Source organism: Callithrix jacchus, chromosome 2 (assembly GCF_049354715.1).
Source record: "Callithrix jacchus isolate 240 chromosome 2, calJac240_pri, whole genome shotgun sequence".
NCBI classification, from domain to species: Eukaryota; Metazoa; Chordata; class Mammalia; order Primates; family Cebidae; genus Callithrix; species Callithrix jacchus.
Window position 1 is genome coordinate 44,948,735 of NC_133503.1, and position 14,540 is coordinate 44,963,274.

At 41.6% G+C, this 14,540-nt stretch overlaps 1 pseudogene; it reads left to right on the plus strand.

Moving 5' to 3' along the window:
- The window catches only part of LOC100400234 (tubulin beta-8 chain-like), a 46,275-nt pseudogene extending 39,118 nt beyond the window's left edge, over window positions 1–7,157 (plus strand).
- Window positions 7,158–14,540: the final 7,383 nt, after the last annotated feature.

Genomic DNA, 14,540 nt, shown 5'->3' on the forward strand with positions numbered 1-14,540 from the left:
AATATGACACAAAGACTCAGAGCAAATGCAGTAGTGTGGGATTGCCAGACTACCCCACCTACATTATGTGAGTTTAGGCAACTCACCTAAGCTTCTTAAGCCTCAGTTACCTCATCTGTGAAGTGGATCTAGTTAGTAGCTATGATATGTAGGTTGTCATGAGGAATGAAATGAGAAATTCCAGATAAAGTGCTTGCATGTGCTAATCACTTAGTAAATACTAGCATTTGTCTTGGCTAATATTTAATTTGTTTGTTTACTTCTGCTAGACTGTGCGCTTCATGGATAAAGACTTGTGTCTTTAGCAACTATGATTGTAACTGACACAAAATAAGTGCTCCTTAAGTGTTTGCCAAATGAACAGATGAATGGATGGAGGATTATCTTCTAAACCCCAAAGTGGAACACTTGATCTTAACATGTTTGAGTAATGGAGAAGAGTTTAAATAACTTCTAAAATAGTCAGTTATTGCTATCGCAGTGAAAAAATTATTACCCTACCCCATGTCCTGAGATCGGTGTGGTTAACAACACACTGCTGGTGTTGAATTTAGAAAATTGTAAGAGACAGAAAACACTTTCAGTCAAATTTAATTGAGGAAGCACAGTATTGTAAGGATCTGGGTTCTGGTCCTGTCTCTGCCACTCACAGGATGTGTGACTATGAGAAAGTTAAAAATTAAACTCTCAGTCTCTCTTTCCTCATCTGTAGACAAACAATGATGGACAAGATGATCTCAAAGATTCCTTTCACCTTGTCAATGAACTGGACTTGTAACTTCTCAAGGTGACAAGTTACACTTTCAATCTGGAGAAATGGTACGTGAAAGTATATGAAATAATTGCATTATAATAGTCTTAACTACTTCTGTTATATAATATTCCTGAGATTTTATTATTGTTGTTGCTGTTTTTAACTTTGAGAAACAGCGAAGTTTTAATGGTAGGAATTTATAATTGTAATGAACCATGAAGAGATAATTGTTGTTGATACAAGAAGGTGAGAGAGAATCCTGACCTACTGCCCCCAACATGGCCATGTTCAGTGAAAGAACTAGCATTGGCTTTATACAGTGGATATGATTAACTGTATATGTTAATAAGCAAAGAGACGTAAATGTATCATTCGTTATTACGGGACAAATTCAAAGTTTCTGAGAGTTGAACTAGTAAAATGCATCACAATGTACTTAGATATAATCATCTATGTTAGTAAATGAAGAGATTGCAAATATGTGGTTAATTATTCTGAGAAAAACACAAATTAGGGTAATATTAGAGAATGATCACTGTTTAATAAGTGGAAACCTAAATAATCATATGGCATTTTATACAGAGAAAATTATGGAAACAAACACAGATGGTCAACCTAAAGCAGTGCACTCTAATCTGTGGTTCACAGATTCCAGGTGGTACGTGGCATTGCTTTAAGGATCTACGAATTCATGAGTTTACTAATCATTCATTGTCTGTTGACTGAACCAACCAATGGTGTTAATAATAAAAACAATTCCCTCTCTTTGTTTCCTATAAAGCACAATAGAAAAGAATACACCTCTTTTTTTTTTTTTTAATCCTCCTCACTAGGAAGGAGGCTTAGCTATCTATGTAAGGAAGATGTTCTTGGGTAGGACAGAGTTCCCCAATGCAAAGGCAGGCACAGTTGGTCCAAGTAGAAGGTTCATCTTTATTTTGAACAGTGAATCATCAGGCTGTCATGGCCCAAAGCTATTAAAAATTCAGATTAAATAATGTTCTGCCCTTGTTCTGCTTCTAATCTCATTGAACTGCTTTCTGATGGTTTCGCTTGCTGTATGTTTGTCCACAGGAGGACAGGAATGTCTGGTCCACCTGACAGTTGTAATTCTTTTCATAAATTAATACATTGGTATTCTGGTTTATGAGGATAATTTTTTAAGTGTCCAGTGTATCTATCTATCTATCTATCTATCTATCTATCTATCTATCTATCTATCATCTATCTATCTATCTATTTTCTTTTTTGAGACAAGTTCTCCTTATGTTGCCCAGGATGGTCTTGAACTCCTAGGCTCAAGGGATCCTCCTGCCTTGGCCTCCCAAAGTGCTTGGATTACAGGCGTGAGCCACCACACCCTGCCACATGTTCAGTTTAATGTGTGTGTTAGTGACTTTGTTTCCAGGCTCATTTTGCCAAAAAAAAAAAAAAAATCTATTCGGGGAGACAGGAAAGCTAGAGCATAATCCTTAACCGCATGTGTTTCTCTAGGTCAAGGGTACCCTGCGAGCTCTCTTGGCACTCATATAGCCAGCTGAGTCTTTTCTGAGGATGTCTTGCTGCTTGCCCTTACCATTGGATGAGCATCTTGTCTGATCCTCTCATTTTGCAGATGGACAAACTGAGGCATACATCATAGTATACCTGTGGTTTTTACCCTTAGTACTCGGCATCTTTGAGAACTAGCTATCTGAACACTTAAAGCAGTTTACACTGTAAGTGTAAACTCTATTGGTTATAAGCCAGGCACTAAGTTCAACCCATGCCCAAGGAGAAGGGAATTAGACTCTATCTTCTGGAGGGAGATGTATTGAGGAATTTGTGGACTTACCTTAAAACCATCACAGTATTTTATAAATTTTGGATGGGAATATTTTGAGGCTATGAAATATCCTGTTTCTCCTTAAAGTTTTATCCACTACTTTAAGCCTTCATCTGTAGTAGATCTTGCCTGAAGCAATACTTGCAGTGGCTGTTCTAATAGTGATTTTAAAAAATGTTTTTTCTCATTTCTTCTTCATCTACTAGAAACAATATTTTTAATAGGTATCTACTTATACCCCAGTGTGTTTTGTGACCTTGCACCTTTTTAATCTGGCTCCTCAACTTAGTTAACTTGGATAATTCATTCTTTTGTAGAACCTTTTTTTTTCCCGTCCTGCCTCCTAAACATTTTTTTAGAAGATGGTTTTCCCTCCCTCCCTTTTGTGATCATCAGATTTCCTACAAATGCTGGCATTAAAAAAAAAAATAAATCACAGCCAGGCGCAATGGCTCATGCCTGTAATCCTAGCACTTTGGGAGGCTGAGGGAGGTGGATCACCTGAGGTTGGAAGTTTGAGACCATCTTTACCAACAAGGAGAAACCCCGTCTCTACAAAAATACAAAATTAGCCAGGTGTGGTGGCACGTGCCTGTAATCCCTGCTACTTGGGAGGCTGAGGCAGGAGTATCGCTTGAACCCAGGAGACAGAGGTTGCGGTGAGCTGAGATCATGCCATTGCACTCCAGCTTGGGCAACAAGAGTGAAACACCATCTCAAAAAACAAAAAACAAAACCACATCTACCCCATCATTGTCAGTTTTTCAACTAAGTCAAACATGAGATTTGTGTTATTTTAATCTCCATTGTGATCCTTTCATTCTTTACATACTGTGATGGTTAATATTGAATATCAATTTGATTGGATTAAGGGATGCAGAGTATTATTCCTGGTTGTGTTTGTGAGGGTGTTGCCAAAGGAAATTAACATTTGAGTCAGTGGAGTGGCAAAGGCAGTCCCACCCGCAATCTGGGTGGGCACAATCCAGTTAGCTGCCAGTGCAGCCAGAATAAAAGCAGGCAAAAGAACGTGGAAAGACTAGTCTGGTTTAGTCTTCTGGCCTACATCTTTCTCCCATGATGGATGCTTCCTAACCTGGAACATCAGACTCCAAGTTTTTATGCTCTGGGACTTGGACTCGGACTGGATTCTGTGTTCCTCAGCTTGCAAAAGGCCTGTTGTGGGACCTCACCTTGTGATTGTGTGAGTCAATACTCCTTAATAAATTCCTCTTCATATATACATCTATGCTATTAATTCTGTCCCTCTAGAGAAACCTAATACACATCTAATTCAGCTTGATTGAGATAGCTGGTATTATAATTTATCTTTACTAACTTCTTTTTTTGGATGGAGTCTTGCTCTGTCACCCAGACTGGAATGCAGTAGCATGATCTTGGCTCACTGCAACCTCCACCTCCTGGGTTCAAGTGATTCTCCTTCCTCAGCTTCCTGAGTAGCTGGGATTACAGGCACGTGCTACCATGCCTGGCTAATTTTTGTATTTTTAGTAGAGATGGGGTTTCACTATGTCACCCAGGCTGTTCTCAAACTCCTGGCTTTAAGTGATCCTTGGGCCTCAGCCTCCAAAAGTGTTGGGATTATAGGCATGAGCCACTGTGCCTGGCCCATCTTTACTTCCTTATTTGCTGTCAGAATATAGACTAGTAATGTAAGCAGATACATTCTGCTGTGTATCAGTTTAAATACTTGTATGCAGTACTTTGCATAAAATGTCCTTAATCACATTGTAAAGTTTCAAGGGCCTAGAATTTTTTATTAATGCAAAACTTCAAATATTTTAAAGTCAAGAGGGCAGTATCATAAACCCTCATCTACCCATCATCTGGCTTCAACAATTGCCAGGATATAGCCAACTATACCTTATTTCATTTGTAACCACCTCCCACTGCCTCACACTCTCTCCATCCTTCCTGCCCCAGATCCTTGTGACTTTTGAAGCTAATCCCAGATATTGTATTATTTCATCTGAAAGCCTTTAGCAGGTATTAGAATATTTTTGGTACCAACTAGAAATAATAACCATTAATTACTTTGTGCATTGACTTATTGATGGACTGGCATTCAGCTATATTCAGGGGAAACCGTGATTAAAAAATATGAACACATTTCCTACTTTCTTGGAGTCTGCGTTCAACTGGACACTGAAGTCACTGGGTGACCTTAGTTATCTAACTTCTTAATTACATAGTTACATAATTTCTCTCTGTCTCCATTTCTTCATATGTAAAAAGGGGAGAGTAGCAATACCTGACTTAGAAGATTATTATAAGAGTAAATGGATAGTGTATGGAAATTGGAGCATTACAATGATTGATTGTATAGTTGATTGAAACATTTAATCTACTGAAAATCCATGAGTCTTTAATTATACTTAAAGAAAGGAGAAACTCATTTGCCTCCAGTTGAAATGGTTATCAAACAATATTTATTTTATTTATTTAATTAATTTATTTATTTGAGATAGAGTCTCACTCTGTTGCCCAGGCTGGAGTGCAGTGGTACGATCTCGGTTTACTGTGACCTCTGCCTTCTGGGTTCAAGCGATTCTTGTGCCTCAGCCTCCCAGGTAGCTGGGCTTATAGGCATGTGCTACCACATTCAGCTAATTTATTTTTATTTTTAGTAGAGATGGGATTTCACCATGTTGGTCAGGTTGTTCTCGAACTCTCAACCTCAGGTGATCCGCCTGCCTTGGCCTCAATCTTTTTATTTTGAAAGTTGCTAAGTAAAGAAAAATAATTAAGCAGTTTTTCACTTTTAAAACAGAAATGATTTTGAGGTAACTAAATAGCCCCTGCTGTGGAAGAAAATCTCTGACTTACAGGAGACTGTCAGCGAACAAATGTGGAAGGTAATATATAATTGGAAAATCATTAGTTTGCCACCTGTAAGGAAAGTATTGATTCAGAAAAGGATAAAATCATTAAGTCATTAGGTTAATGGTTGACGGGTAGGTTGAATACTCATCCCATTTTGCCAGAGATGATCCTAGTTTATGAATATTGTCCAAGTGTAACTATTAATAGTGCCCCTTTTAGTCTCAAATCTGATGGTTTGGATTATAAGTAATAGGGTCACCGTGTTGACAGGGTACCAACATTTGTATGAAGCCAAAGTAATACCATGCAGATAGTATTCTGATTATAATAGAAGGACTGAGCTGTCATCACCTTTAACTTAGTGTTAATCTTAGCATCACTTAGGGTGGGACAATCAGATGTGTCTCCTGCTGTGACTGAAACTGGAATATTCATCTCTGATGAACATGGCATTAACTCCGCTGGCACCTACCATGGGACAGTGACCTGCAGCTGAAGTGCCGCAATGTGTACTACAACAAGGCCAGTGGTGGCAGGTATGTGGCCCGTGCTGTGCTTGTGGATCTGGAGCCCCAGGCACCATGGACTCTGTGCATTCGGAGCCCTTCAGGCAGATCTTCAGGCCAGACAACTTCATCTTTGGTCGGGACCAAAGATGTTTGGGGCCGGGAGCAATTGGGCCAAGGGGTACTACACAGAAGGCATGGAGCTGATGGAGTCAGTGATGGATGTTGGGAGAAGAGAGGCTGAGAGCTGTGACTGCCTGCAGGGTTGGGTGGGGGAACTGGGTCTGGGATGGGTACCCTTCTCATGGGCAAAATTCGGGAGGAGTATCCAGACAGGATCATAAACACATTCAGCGTCCTGCCCTCGCCCAAGGTGTCAGACACCATGGTGGAGCCCTACAATGCCACCCTCTCCATCCACCAGCTCATAGAAAATGCAGACGAGACGTTCTGCATTGATAATGAAGCACTCTATAACATCTGCTCCAGTACCTTAAAACTGACCACACCCACCTATGGTAACCTGAATCACCTGGTGTCTGCTACCATGAGTGGGGTCACCAGGTGCCTTCGCTTCCCAGGCCAGCTGAATGCTGACCTGCGGAAGCTGGCCGTGAACATGGTTCCATTTCCCCGGCAGCACTTCTTCATGCCTGGCTTTGCCCTGCTGACCAGTCGGGCCCTGACTGTGGCTGAGCTCACTCAGCAACTCTTCAATGCTAAGAATATGATGGCCACCTGTGACCCCCGTCATGGCCGCTACCTAACTGTGGCTGCCATTTTCAGAGATCGAATGTCCATGAGGGAGGTGGATGAGCCAATGTTCAACATTCAAAATAAGAACAGCAGCTACTTCACTGAGTGGCTCCCTCATAATGTGAAAACAGCCGTCTGTGACATCCCACCCAGAGGGCTAAAAATGTTGGCCACCTTCACAGGTAACAACACAGTGATCCAAGAGCTCTTCAAACGTGTCTCTGAACAGTTTACAGCTATGTTCAGGCGCAAGGCCTTCCTGCACTGCTACATGGGCGAGGGCATGGATGAGATGGAGTTCACAGAGGCCGAGAGCAACCTTAATGACCTGGTGTCAGAATACCAGCAATACCAAGATGCCACAACTGAGGAGGAGGAGTTTGAGGAGTGTGCTGAGGAGAAGGAGGTAGCCGAGAAGCTTCCTTTTCTGGGTAAAGTGGGGAAGCAGTGTGGATTCTTTAGTGTGTTCTGATAGCCATTGTCACTACACACTTCTTTGAGTCTTTACATCTCCTCCTGCTGCATTTTAAAGCATTTTCATAGTAAGTAGTTTGGCCTAATAAAACATTTTTATAGCAAAAAAAAATTCAAGCAAAATTCAACAGCCCTTTATGCCAAAAACCCTCAATAAACTAGGTAATGATGGAACGTATTTCAAAATAATAAAAGCTATTTACAACAAACTGACAGCCAATATCATACTGAATGGGCAAAAACTGGAAGCATTCCCTTTGAAATCTGGCACTAGACAAGGATACCCTCTCTCACCACTCCTATTCAATATAGTATTGGAAGTTCTAGCCAGAGCAATCAGGCAAGAAAAAGAAATAAAGGGTATTCAAATAGGAAAGGAGGAAGTCAAACTGTCTCTATTTGCAGATGACAGGCATTAGAGTGAATCGGCAACCAACAGAATGGGAAAAGATTTTTGCAGTTTGCCCATCTGACAAAGGGCTGATATCCAGATTTTACAAAGAACTTAAACAGATTTACAAGAAAATAAGAACAAGCCCATTCAAAAGTGGGCAAAGGATATGAACAGACACTTTACAAAAGAAGACATACATGAGGCCAACAAACATTAAAAAATGCTCATCGTCACTGGTCTTTAGAGAAATGCAAATCAAAACTACATTGAGATACCACCTCACACCAGTTAGAATGACGATTATTAAAAAATCTGGAGACAGATGCTGGAGAGGATGTGGAGAAATAGGAACACCTTTACACTGTTGGTGGGAGTGTAAATTAGTTCAACCATTGTGGAAGACAGTGTGGCGATTCCTTAAGGACCTAGAAATAGAAATTCCATTTGACCCAGCAATCCCATTACTGGGTATATATCCAAAGGATTATAAATCGTTCTACTATAAGGACACGTGCACATGAATGTTCATTGCAGCACTGTTCACAATAGCAAAGACCTGGAACCAACCCAAATGCCCATCGATGATAGACTGGACAGGGAAAATGTGGCACATATACACCATGGAATATTATGCAGCCATCAAAAACGATGAGTTTGTGCCCTCTGTAGGGACATGGATGAACCTGGTAACTATCATTCTCAGCAAACTGACACAGGAACAGAAAATCAAACACTGCATGTTCTCACTCATAGGTGGGTGTCGAACAATGAGAACACAGGGACACAGGGAGGGGAGCATCACACCCTGGGGTCTGTTGGGGGGAAATAAAGGAGGGACAGCAGGGGGTGGGGAGTTGGGGAGAGTAGCATGGGGAGAAATGCCAGATATAGGTGAAGGGGAGGAAGGCAGCAAATCACGCTGCCATGTGTGTACCAATGCAAGAACCTTGCATGTTCTTCACATGTACCCCAAAACCTAAAATGCAATTTTAAAAAACATGAAAATAACTAATATATTTTGGGAAACTTTTTTTTTTGAGACAGAATTTCGCTCTTGTTGCCCAGGCTGGAGTGCAGTGATGCGATCTTGGCTCCTGGGTTCAAGCGATTTTTCTGCCTCAGCCTGCCAAGTAGCTGGGATTACAGGGATGTGTGTACCACCACACCTGGCTAATTTTTTGTATTTTTATATTTTTAGTAGAGATGAGGTTTCTCCATGTTGGTCAGGCTGGTCTCGAACTCTGGACGTCAGGTGATCTGCCTGCCTCGGCCTCCCACCACACCCGGCCTTTTTTTTTTTTTTTTTTTAAAGAAACAGGTTCTTGCTTTGTCACCCAGGCCTTGATGCAGTGGCCCAATCATAGCATAGCAATCCTCCACCTCAGCTTCCCAAGTAGTTGGGACTACAGACAAGAGCCATTATGCCTGGCTAATTTTTAAATTTTTTGCAGAGATGGGGTTTTGCTATGTTGCCTAGGCTGTGGGAAACTCCATTTTCTTTTTCTTTCTTTTCTTTTTCTGAGATGGAGTCCTACTCTGTCGCCCAGGCTGGAGTGCAGAGGGGTGATCTGAGCTCACTGCAACTTCTGCCTCCCGGGTTCAAACAATTCTCCTGCCTCAGTCTCCTGAGTAGCTGAGACTACAGGTGCATGCCACAAAAACAAAAAAAAAACCAAAAAACAAAAAACAAAAAAACCGGAATATACAGCATTACCTATGAAGTTCCCTTGGTAAAAATATTCCATTTAAATCTGGTCAAATATTCAGAGCTATCTTTTTGCTTTATAGGAAATACAAGGGTTAGAGGAAGGAATCAGACAGATCCAGAGGGGAAACAGGCCTGATCCTCAGCAGGTCCATATCATAAAAGGAACTGTTCTAGGTTAAAAGTGTCTAAAGAGACATAGCAACCAGATGTACTGCTTGGTTCCGAATTTGATACTTATTTGGCCAAACCAGCTGGAAGGACATCTTGGGGACAGGTTGGGAAATTTGAATATGGATTTGCTATTACTGTTAATTGTGTTAGGTATTAAAAGATAATTTTTGCTATGTAGAAAACTGGGCATTAAAAAAATAGATGCATTCCAAAATATTTAGGGGTGGAATATTATGTCTACAATTTACTTTAAAATACTTCAAGGCTGGGCATGGAGGATCATGCTTGTAATCCCCACATTTTGTTAGGCCAAGGTGGGAGGGTCTCTTAAGCCCTGGAGTTTGAGACCAGCCTGGGCAACAAAGTGAAACCTGGTTCTAAAAGCAAAAATAAAAAGAAAAACAAAAATATGAAACTAAAGTAAAAAAAACCACACACACAAAAAAGCAAAAATCCCTTCAGCATTAATGACACTAAAGGGAGTTAGCAGGAAAAGAAATAGGATAAAACATGTGAAACAGTTCGTAAACTTACACCTGAAAGACACTGTCAGAGGTAAGGCAGCCCCAATGATCCCGCCTCCTGATATTCAGCCCCTCCTTGAGTGTGGTCTGTATTTTTCAACTTACTTCTCTCTCTCTCTCTCTCTCTCTCTCTCTCTCTCTCTCTCTCTCTCTCTCTCTGTCGATCTCTTGATCTCTCAATCTCTCTCTTGAGACAGAGTGCAGTGGTGTAATTCTGCTCACTGCTGGGACTACAGGCATGCGCCAGCACACCTGGCTAAATTTTTTATTTTTAGCAGAGATGGTTTTTCACCATGTTGGCCAGGCCGGTCTTGCTCCTACCCCAGGTGATCCACCTGCCTCGGCCTCCCAAAGTGCTGGGATTACAGGCATGAGCCACTGCACCGGGCCTCAACTTGCTTCTAATGAATGGATATGGGCAGAAGTGATGGAATTTCACTCCCAATATTATTGAAATATTGGAGGTTACAAAAGGTTACAAGTCTGTGGCTTCCATTCTGAGCATTCTCTCTTTGGTAGATTGCTCGTGCTGGGAGAAAGACACTGTCATGTTGTGATCAGCTCTATGGATAGGCCCATGTGTGGCATGTTTTCTGTCTAGTAACCTCTGAGGAACTGACATGCATCAAAAACTAGGTAAGCGAACTTGGAAGAAGATCCTTCAACATCAGGTGAGTCTTCCCTCTCGGCTGGCAACCTGACTGCAACCTCATGAGAGACCTTGAGCCAGAGGCACATAGACTGTCTGCCTGGGTTCCTGGCCCCCAGATGCTGTGAAGGAATGTTTTGTTGCTTTAAGCTGCTAAGTTTTGGGATAATTCGTTATGCAGCAATAAGAAACGAATACAGATAGGAAAGCATTACTTGGGTGAAAGAGGGTGAGAAGAACATTATAGGCAGAGAGAAAAACCCATGAGATAAGTATCTAAGGTAAGATGCATGACTGTCTTTGAAAAATGGAAAGAAACCAAGTCTGATTAGAACTTAGAAGGCAATGAGGAAAGATGAAGCTGTAGAGATGGGCATGGTGTATGGCTGCAAAGGCCATGTCAAAAGTCTGTTGTTTATCTTATTGGGCAATAAGAAGCCATTGAAAGGATTTAAGCAGAGGCTGTTTTAGAAGTTTGATTGGATGCTTTGCAGAGAATAGAGGGAGCAAGGGAGGAAGCTAATCTGGGAGTAGTGCTGAATCATCTGGGGCTGGGTATGGAAAACAGATGGCATCGCCTTTCTCAACTCAGACTCTGAAAAGGTTAGCACTCCTCTGGGCCTTACTCTGATTACACAAAATTGCCACAAGGATGGCCATACAAATCAACATCAGTTAATACACTCGCTACTCAATGTTCAGTTAGATTTCCTCTCGGAAGACTTCTTACCTATGGATATCCAGAGATGTGGCAGTGATGTGCAGACACTAGGCTGTGAGGTGAGCCAGGTGCTGCCTTTATATCTGCTTGAATAGGATGAGTGAGAGGAGAAAGTGAGTTTACAGAAAAAGGAGACTAGAGCAAACAGGCAAAGATAACCAGAGAGGAGGAGCCATGTGGCCCCTGAGAAGGAAAGGAAGAGAGTGGGAAACTCTTCAGGTCCTCAAAGCTTTCCAGCCCCTGTAAAGATCAGGGCAGGGCTGGGCGTGGTGGCTCACACCTATAATCCCAGCACTTTGGGAGGCAGGCGGGTGGATCACAAGGTCAAGAGATTGAGACATCCTGGTCCACGTGGTGAAACCCTGTCTCTACTAAAAATACAAAAAAGTTAGCTGGGCATGGTGGTGTATGCCTGTAGTCCCAGCTACTCAGGAGGCTGAGGCAAAAGAATTGCCTGAACCCAGGAGGCGGAGGTTGTGGTGAGCCGAAATCGAGCCATTGCACTCCAGCCTGGGTAACAAGAGCGAAACTCCGTCTCAAAAAAAAAAAAAAAGGTCAGGGCAACTAGACCTCTTCTCTATAGAATTGATTAGGTCTGTTTTCTCACCAATACTTATTTCATTCATGCTAATTTGGGTCCTTTCCCTTGTAACCAAATCATTTTCTTGACTAGAATGGATTTCTGCACCATGATTGAATAGATCATTTGACCTTTATAGATTTAAAAAAAGGTATGCGTTGGGAGGGCGAATAGAACGCTATTTTTAACACTTACATATTACTGAAGACATACTTTTGAACTCAATATACTCACAAAGATGCAATTATTTACTTCAGTTCAGGAATGTTCAGCCCCATCCAGGTAGCCTATATGCTGATACTACTTAATAACTGAACATATAACATCAATTTCCAAGTTCTCTTATATCCTAGATCCAATGGAGATTAGGGGATGGGAGGTTAAAACTTGTTCTACATTCCACAAGTAAGTTACAGGCTGATGAAGTGACAGTTTGAAGGTAGGCGCAATGGAGATGCCATCTGGAGAAGAATTACCTGCTGCCCTTAGACCTCCATACAGAATGGCAGAAGCCCAGGAGACTTTATGGTCTAATTGCTGTTTGGGAGTAGAGCAGATTGGTTATAAATGTGGACTCTGTAGCCTGGAGGCCTACAGTTGGATTGCGGCTGTGTCATTCACTGGCTGTCTGACTCTGGATGCATTACTTAATCTCTCTGTGCCTTTGTTATCTGTACAATAGAAATAATAGCAATGCTTACCTCATAGGGTTTTTGTAAAGGTTCAAGTGCTTATAACAGTGCCTTGCATGTAGGAAATGATTGATAAATATTACTTATTAAACGACCTGCTTAGGAAATGTAAGCTACTATGATTATTTTCTGCTGTAATCCTGTATGTTGATTTAGTATGACATTTCCTGTTTATAGAGTAATAGCATTTATTTAGTTCTCATTTCTTGGGTGTTTCATTGTCTTCACTTATATGTATGCAAAAAGGTGAACCCTATCTTGATTCTGACTTTGTAGGTAAAGCACTAGCTAGCAAAGTGCCCTTTTTTAGTCCATTCTGGCTGATATCACAAAATACCGTAGATTGGATGGTTTATAAACAATAAAAATATATTTCTTGCATTCTAGAGACAGGGGAGTCCAAGATCAAGGTGCTGGCGGATTTGCTGTCAGGTGAGAACTAGCTTCCTCACAGACAACCTTCTCACTCTAAACTCATGTGGCAGAAGAGGTCGAGAGGTCTCTCTTGAACCTCTTTTACAAGTGCTCTAGTCATACTCACAGGGTTGTGCCCGCATGACCTAGTCAACTCCCAAAGGCCCCACATCCTCATATGATCACCTTGTGGGTAAGAATTTCAACATATGAATTGCCAGGGGAGTGGGTGGAGGGGGCACGGGGGATATAAATAACCAGATCAGCCGGGCGCAGTGGCTCACGCCTATAATCCCAGCACTTTGGGAGGCCGAGGCAGGTGGATCACGAGGTTAAGAGATTGAGACCATCCTGGTCAACAAGGCGAAACCCCGTCTCTACTAAAAATACAAAAATTAGCTGGACATGGTGGCGCGCACCTGTAGTCCCAGCTACTCAGGAGGCTGAGGCAGGAGAATTGCTTGAACCCAGGAGGCGGAGGTTGCGGTGAGCTGAGATGGCGCCACTGCATTCCAGTCTGGGTAACAACAGCGAAACTCTGTCTCAAAAAAAACAAGAAACAGACCATAGCAGCCCTAAAGAAATTCTGTAAACAAACATTACCATGGCAAATAGTTTACTTATAAACCTCAGGGCACCTCTTTGTTTTCCAAATAAAAAGGTCGAAGCTGTGAGAAGTGACTTGCCCAAGATTATACAGCCAGTAGCTGATAGAGCCAGAACTAGAATCCGGATCTAGTTTACCCCATTGGCTCATTAGCAACTGCTATCCATACTGCCTGTGAGGGAGCTAGCGGATTTATCCAGCCTGGGATTCTCTATTTCTGAGATCTCTTTAAATATTTCAAAGATCAATACTTCCAGTCAGGAATAACATAGCTGCACAGATTATGGGTTAATAAGTGTGCTACTAGGATCTGGGGCTTCAGCCAGGAAAACAGTCTTTGTAAAGCATTTATAGTCTAGAGGGAAGAGGAAGAAATGATACATTAGCCATGCTATCTTTGTGATTTGAGTGAGACTCAGGATTCAGTGGTCTCTAACTGGCTTTGGTGTTAGACACACACGTTTGAATGCTGGCTTCCCCTCTTTTCAGCTACCTGAATGTCACCTTGCATCAGTCCTATCATCTCTCTGAGCCTCAGTTTTCTGATTTATAAATTGGGGACAATACATCTGCCTTGCAGGGCTGTTGAAGGGACTGGAGAAATAGTGTATGTAATGTACCTCCTATGATTTAAGATAAGCGCTCAAAAATGGTGGATATATATTTTTAAAGCCTGATTCTGCATTGGAACCAGTTCTCAAGAGTCCATTCTGATGAGTGTCTTCATAGCAGAACCTAAGCCCTGATAAATTTGTCTGAAACCAACATTGTCTCTTCATTTCATTTGATATGCTAATTTTGGGGGGTCTATAATTCAATGGTTACCAATTGAGCAAGGATGGTATTTGCTATTCTGTTCTGTATAGTTATGTACATTATCAGTATCCTAAAAGTTATGAAGCTTTGACTACAGGTAAGTCC